Raw genomic sequence first — 6,801 nt, 5'->3', positions numbered from 1 at the left:
ATTTGCTGAAATAGGGCCCGCAGAGCCTCAGAACAGAGGCCCGAATCCTCCCACTCCCTTTATGTTTTAACTCTCTTCATTCTGCCTACTTAGACAAAAGTTAACCGACTCTCTGGCCTCACAGGATCCCAAACGCCTGCATGCTTGCTTTATTTATTTCCAAATACTGCTAAATTTTTTTTGTTTCTTTTGCATGATTTTTGAAATGCCTTTCCATCCTCAAGTTTATTCCATCTTCAGTAGCAATTTCTCTGCCACACATCCCCATGACTGATTTGCAAAAAGATCAAGAAAGACACAATTTGTTCCTGCTTCTAGGTTTACTTGATAATATAGACACATAAAGATCTTAGCCTAAGAGAAAAATCTATTACAGGCAAGTTTTGGTTTTCTGTGTATTTGTTTTACCTTTAGTTTCTTACAAGATAAAAGAATTGGAAAGATATCGTAAGAAAACTTTTTCAAACAGAAGTATTTCTATATCTACTATGTATTTTTAAATCTACTGTAGCTAACAGTTTGTTATCTTAAAAGCTACTCCTAAATCCCCAACTTCTATAAGATCAGCCTGTTATAGAAAAAAAAGAACTGGGTGACTATAAACAAGAGACATTTTTTTTTCTTGGTGTTCTAGAAGCTGAGAAGTCCATTGTCATCAGGTTTGGTGTCTGGGAAGGGCCAATTTCTTAGTTTGCAAAGAACACCTCACTCTTCTCCCCTCATGGGGAAAAGGGCCCAAGGTATCTCTAGGGTCTCATTCACTTAGGCTCTATTATGGCTTAAACATGGAATGTCTCTCCCTCAAGGGCCATGTGTTGAAGAATTGTAGTACTATTGAGAGGCAACCGGATTATATACAACTAATGTCATACGTAGGCTAGTAGGAGTTGGGGCTCACCTGTATCAAGTAGGCCACTTGAGGTGTGCCTTTGAAGGTTGTACAATGTTCCAAACCCTTGTCTTTCTAATCTGTTACTTGGTGGCCATGTGGTAAGCAGTTCTTCATCATGCACACTTGCTGCCAGAGTGCTCTGCCTTACTGCAGGTCCCTGGTGATGGGGCCAGGTGACCATGGACCACAACCTCAGAAAGGACCTATCACAGTTAGAGTATGTGATGAAGTGCTATCTAGAGATCAAGGAAAAGGATGAGGTGAGGAAGATCATTGGGAAATATGGCCTCACTGGAAAACAGCAGGTGAGCCCAATCCAGAACCCATCAGATGGGCAGAAGTGTCGAGTGTGTCTGGCCTGGCTGGCCTGGCAGAACCCTCACATGCTCTTTCTGGACGAGCCGACCAATCACCTGGTTATCGAGACCATTGATGCTCTGGAAGATGCCATCAATGAGTTTGAAGGTGGCATGATGCTAGTCAGCCATAACTTCAAACTCATCCAACAGTTTGCACAAGAGATTTATCTGTGAGAAACAGACAATCACCAAGTGGCCTGGAGACATCCTAGCCTACAAAGAGCACCTCAAGTCCAAGCTGGTAGATGAGGAACCCCAGCTCACCAAGAGGACCCACAACATGTGAGCCCTCAGCAAGGCTTGGGTTAGGAATGCCACCTGGGGACTGCCAGCTGACACCTGACCAGCCACCCAGGACAGGACCTGGGGTTGCAGTCCCGCACTGCTACAATACTGCCCTCAGCCTCTCCCCTCAGCCTGCCTTCACCGCATCATAGCTCCAGTTGGACGGCACCTGTCTGTTTCCCATCCTCCTTCCATTTGGGTCTGTCTGTCGGGACTTGGCTGGCTGTTCCCTCCAGACCCTTGCTGGTTACCTTGCCCTGAAAGATGCAGCCAGGGGTACCTGGGTTAACCCAAAGGCCCAAGCCCTGATCTGGCCCTGGAAGGATTCAAGAGCCTCATTTTATGGGTTTTAGTGATATTGGAGAAATACCTCCAGCCCAACACCCACCCCTCCACATACATCCCCCATTCTTTACTGCTTCTGGTTTGGAGGTCTGGGCCAGTGCCTTAGTCCTGATCAGTATTTTAATAATTATTTAACAGTATAGATCTATTTGTCATCTACCAAGTGTCCAATAAAGAAAGAGGAAGCTACAGACCCCTCAAAAAAAAATAAAGGCAAAATAAATCCTCCTTCCTCCTTTGTCACAGTAAGGAAAACTTTAGTGGACACGCATTTCAGCTCTCAACTTGATGAGAATATTTAACTAGGTGAATTTGGGACAGACCAGAGAAGTATAGGATTCTGATATACCCAAACTTCAAAAAATCCTGAGACAGGTCCTAGATACCCTCAGGTCTCCATAATGAAGAAAACTGTACAGAGCCATATTGGGGAGACCACATGGTAGTAACTTGACATTGGCCAGGACAATTCCTGCTTCAGGCAGGAATCTGACGTAATAGGGAAGTAGGTTAAGGCAGGAATTTTTATCCTAGGGTAGAGAAGCTCAGTGAAGATGAAGCTCATTGTTCCTCCAGGTCTAGGAATTCCTGAATTAAGCAGGTGACCCACCCAGCTGCCAGAGCAGGCAACTTCCACCAGAACTCAGCCAGGAGTCTGGGGGAAAGGGTTTGCCCAGACTGTTCAAAGGTCTGACCGACATTAAAGTTTCAGCCTGATCGATCAGTGAAACATTGTCCTGGCCCTTCTTTCTTTTTGCCCCTTCCCCATCTATCCCTCAGCTTCTGTTCCAGCAACCCAGTTCATAATAGCTGCAGGCAGCTATGGAATACAACAGAAAATCATTGCCTGACCACTATAATAGGGCAGGACTCACAGCTTTTTATAAGTAGATGCAGAGTTTTTGGTAGATACATTTTTGTTTTATATTCATCTCCACAAAAAAAGTTTAATAGAAGAAAACAAGTTTAACCAGATAAACATCAAAAGGCATTCATTTCTGAGGAATAAAACTGGGAGATATGAAACGGAGCCTCACAGAGTCAATGCATCTCTGTTTTCTTCCCATTATATTTTCAGTCTACAATAGCTATAAATACCCTGGGGCATGAATTTCCTGGAGGCCAATATCCAGCTAGCTGTTTCAGACCAGAAAAGGAACCACAGACCCGTATCCCTTCCCCATCCACTCCTCCTTCAGATAGCGTTGCAAGCCTCAGTCATTAGTCCCTGAATAACAATTATATTTCTACTTGAAGGTCTCAAGGCTCTTTTACTAAACTGAGGTGTCCATCCTCTATGAAGCCTCTAAAAGGAGTGCAGGTAAGCAAGACCCACCAAGTGACTGGAGCGCCACCTACTCTTGCTGAATGAACCGTGTCTGGCAATGAGGAGCCTGAATTAGATCAGAGGAAAAACCCACCTTTGCTAAGAGGTGTTTTATATAAACACAGTCAAGAACTCATCGGACAAAGTTGTGGGGCTCTTAATCCTGTGCTGGAGTCCAGCATCGGGAGCAAAGATTCTGATGAACAGTTCTTAAGAATGTACAAAGAATGTTTGTATAATATGTACCCATCAGTGATCTTGTTGTAGCTTACTTTCCTTCCTGTGGTTTTTCACTCAAAAATGTCCTCTGATGAGGTAATTTTTAGGAAACTAAGTAACACTTAGTTGGCATTTGTGTGTGTGTGTGTGCGTGTGTGTGTGTTTGTGTGTGTGTGGACTGTACATGTGTGTGTGTACATGTATGTGTATGATATGTATGCATGCCTATAGGAGCATGTGGGTGGGCGTGGTTGTACATATATATGTTGTGGCTGTTTATGATGTGTGCATGGTACACACATGGAGAGGTCAGAACAAGATGACCTCTCTGTCTATTTCTCTCAGCATTGCATCTTCCTCCTCCTTCTCCTTTTCTTCTTCTCCTTCTCCTTCTCCTTCTCCTTCTCCTTCTCCTTCTCCTTCTCCTTCTCCTTCTCCTTCTCCTTCTCCTTCTTCTTCTTCTTCTTCTTCTTCTTCTCTTCTTTTCTTCTTCTTCATCTTTTCTTCTTCATCTTCATCTTTTCTTCTTCATCTTTTTTTCTTCTTCTTTCCTTCTTCGTCTTCTTTTTCTTCTTTTCTTCTTCTTCGTCTTCTTTTTCTTCTTTTTCTTCTTCTTTTCTTCTTCTTCTTCATCTTCTTTTCTTCTTCTTCGTCTTCTTTTTCTTCTTCTTTTCTTCTTCTTTTTCTTCTTCTTTTCTTCATCTTCTTTTCTTCATCTTCTTTTTCTTCTTCTCTTCTTCTTCTTCTTCTTCTTCTTCTTCTTCTTCTTCTTCTTCTTCTTCTTCTTCTTCTTCTTCTTCTTCTTCTTCTTCTTCTTCTTCTTTCTTTTCTCTTGCATAAAGTTCTCTTCCTGAACAGGAAACTCACCATGTTAGGGTTTCTGGGCAGAGGAATCCCAGGATCCATTGTCCTAGCCTCCCAATGTTGAGGTTACAGGCATGTGCATTCCTGGCTTTTTTCCTGTTGGTATGTGGATTAGAACTGAGGTCCTCAGGCTTGCATAGCAGCACTTTTACCCTGATCATCTCCTTTGGTCCAGTTAGTGATCTTTAAAAAGAAGGCTTATAGTTCCATTTTATATTTTAGTAACATCAAATCATTCATATTTAATTTATGTAATAGTGTATGTACAAGAGAGAGAGGGGAAGAGGCAGAGGCAGGGAAAGAGGGAGGGAGAGGGGGAGGGGGAGGACAGAGTGGGAGGGGGAGGAGAATTACCATACAAGCTCAGCTGGCCTCAAATTCAATCCTCCTGCCTCAGCCTCTTGAGTGTAGGGTCTTGGGTATGCATTGCCATGGTGGCCACTAATGATATTCTTTCTATAATGGAGTATTTTCTAAGAGTCATTTTACTATCAGATCCATGAAAGGGAGCATTTGTCTTTTTCACTGTTAACTCTTTTCTTCTGAATTGGGGATGGTCCCTAGTGCCTAACCAAGCACTTGCTTGGCTCCGAATGAATGCTCTCCTGATTCCTCATACCACCTTGACCCATCAAATGTGTATGACTTACAGCAGTAGGATATAATCAGTAGTACTTCAGATAATTTATATTTATACATTGCATTTGTTTCAGCTGAATATATTAAGACAAAAGAAGGCTAATGTAGGTAATAAAATGATTGAGCCTAAAATATTGTGAAAATTTAAAAAGTGCTTTCCTTGATGGATAGTTGACACTTAATAAATGAGTCATCATATTAAATAAATGTTATACATGTAAATTATCTTTAGTGTGTGTGTGTATGTGTGTGTGTGTGGGTGTGTGTATGTGTCCCCCCACACACACACTATTTCAAACTGTTTTTTACTATGTGTCTTGCTGGGGGGAGGGCAAGGCTCAGTTCTCCATTTGTAATGTAGGGTTGACAACGCATCCTAACCCTCCAAGGTTTTTGGCAAGATCAATGACATCAGGTACGGAGGGCTCTGGGCCTGAGCCAGGCTCCTAATAAGGACTTCCCACAAAAACAGCTGCTATTTTGCTGTCTCCCGTTCCCTGCCATTCACACCCACACCTCTCTGACATGGAGTGATCCACTATTGTAGCAGATAATGCTGTCCCTGGGGCGGCGGAAGGGCTCCCCTGTATCTCTGATTAGAGATAAGCACAGCAGATGGCCCGCTGCAAAGCAGAAAGCTAATGGTCTCAAATCAAGAGAGAAAGGTTTTGTGTTTCTGGCAGCCATACCCGGGCAATCACAGGTACCTTGAAACTCTGCCGTTTCTAATGGAATCTCTAAGCGGCTGTTTTCTTCACTGTTATGAAAGAATTGGAAAGCCTAATTAGCCCCAGGATTCAGGAACGTGGCAGTGAGTAACACAGTTCATTCCTGTTTGCATTGAGCTGGCAGCAGCCATGGCCTTCTCCTAGACCCGATGTGAACAGCACCTGCCCAGAGACTGCAGGTCTATCTACCTTCCCACCTGACAGCTTGGCTGACAGCCTATGAATCCAAACAGCCCAGAGGAGCAACACAGAGGAGACTGTTTGAAATCTGCCTCTGTGACCAGTAGAGACTTCACAGGGGAAGGGCGACTTGTCCTTTTCTAGACGCACATAAACATTCAAGCAGAGACTCAAGAGAGGGACCGTAATTGCCTGTGGCCTTGTCAGATCCCTCGACTCTGCTTCTAAACGCTGTGCTCTTAGCTTACTGAAAATGAGGCTTAATGCTTTCCTTGTAAGTAAGGAAAGGAAAGCAGTAGGTTTTTTTTGTTTTTTGTTTTTGTTTTCCAGGGCTAAGCAAAGGTGAGGTTAAATTGTAACCAAGAGGTTTTTATGGAATAAAACAGAAAGAGTAATTTGTAAGGATAATGTGGGAAGATCTTAGGAGAATTGTTTTCCCTTGCCCTGCAAGAAGCTTCACATGTTGATTAAATTATAATTTCCCTTTTGGCAAATTACCAATTAAAATGCACGATGATTATTCTCCTCTTGTTACTGATTGTTAAATTGACCATTGGTCATTTGTTTATTTCATTTCTTTCTAGTCTTAGAGACCTGGTTAGATTTTGGGCTTCAGAAGAATAGATTTCATTTCTTCCTTAACAGCTGCCATTTTCAGTGGATGGGGATTTTTCTGAGTTCACCCTCATCTCCCTATAGTAGGTTAAGCTAATTTGATTGCTCTTGCAGAAAGTGGGATTTGACCAAACGTGCCTGGACTTAAGATCCACAAGTGCTTTAAAACTTATGGTTAGAAAATGTGATATTTGGTACATTAAGGTCACCGGTCTCTGGCTCTCCGTTTAAATATGAGGGCTCTCACAAACCCCTTCCACCAACATTTGAGATTATCATAAAGACAAAATCACACGGGCCCTGGATTTGAAAATAGCAAGCTATGAACCGTTACTATTTTAATATAAC

General features: G+C 42.7%; 1 pseudogene; it reads left to right on the top strand.

The window, feature by feature from the left end:
- Positions 1-1,071: 1,071 nt before the first annotated feature.
- On the top strand, positions 1,072-1,537 carry LOC127692839 (ATP-binding cassette sub-family F member 2-like; annotated as a pseudogene).
- Positions 1,538-6,801: the final 5,264 nt, after the last annotated feature.

The sequence above is a fragment of the Apodemus sylvaticus genome, chromosome 9, assembly GCF_947179515.1.
Source record: "Apodemus sylvaticus chromosome 9, mApoSyl1.1, whole genome shotgun sequence".
Classification (NCBI taxonomy): Eukaryota; Metazoa; Chordata; class Mammalia; order Rodentia; family Muridae; genus Apodemus; species Apodemus sylvaticus.
The sequence above is the reverse complement of the archived record's forward strand: the minus strand, read 5'-3'. Positions and strand labels throughout refer to the sequence as shown.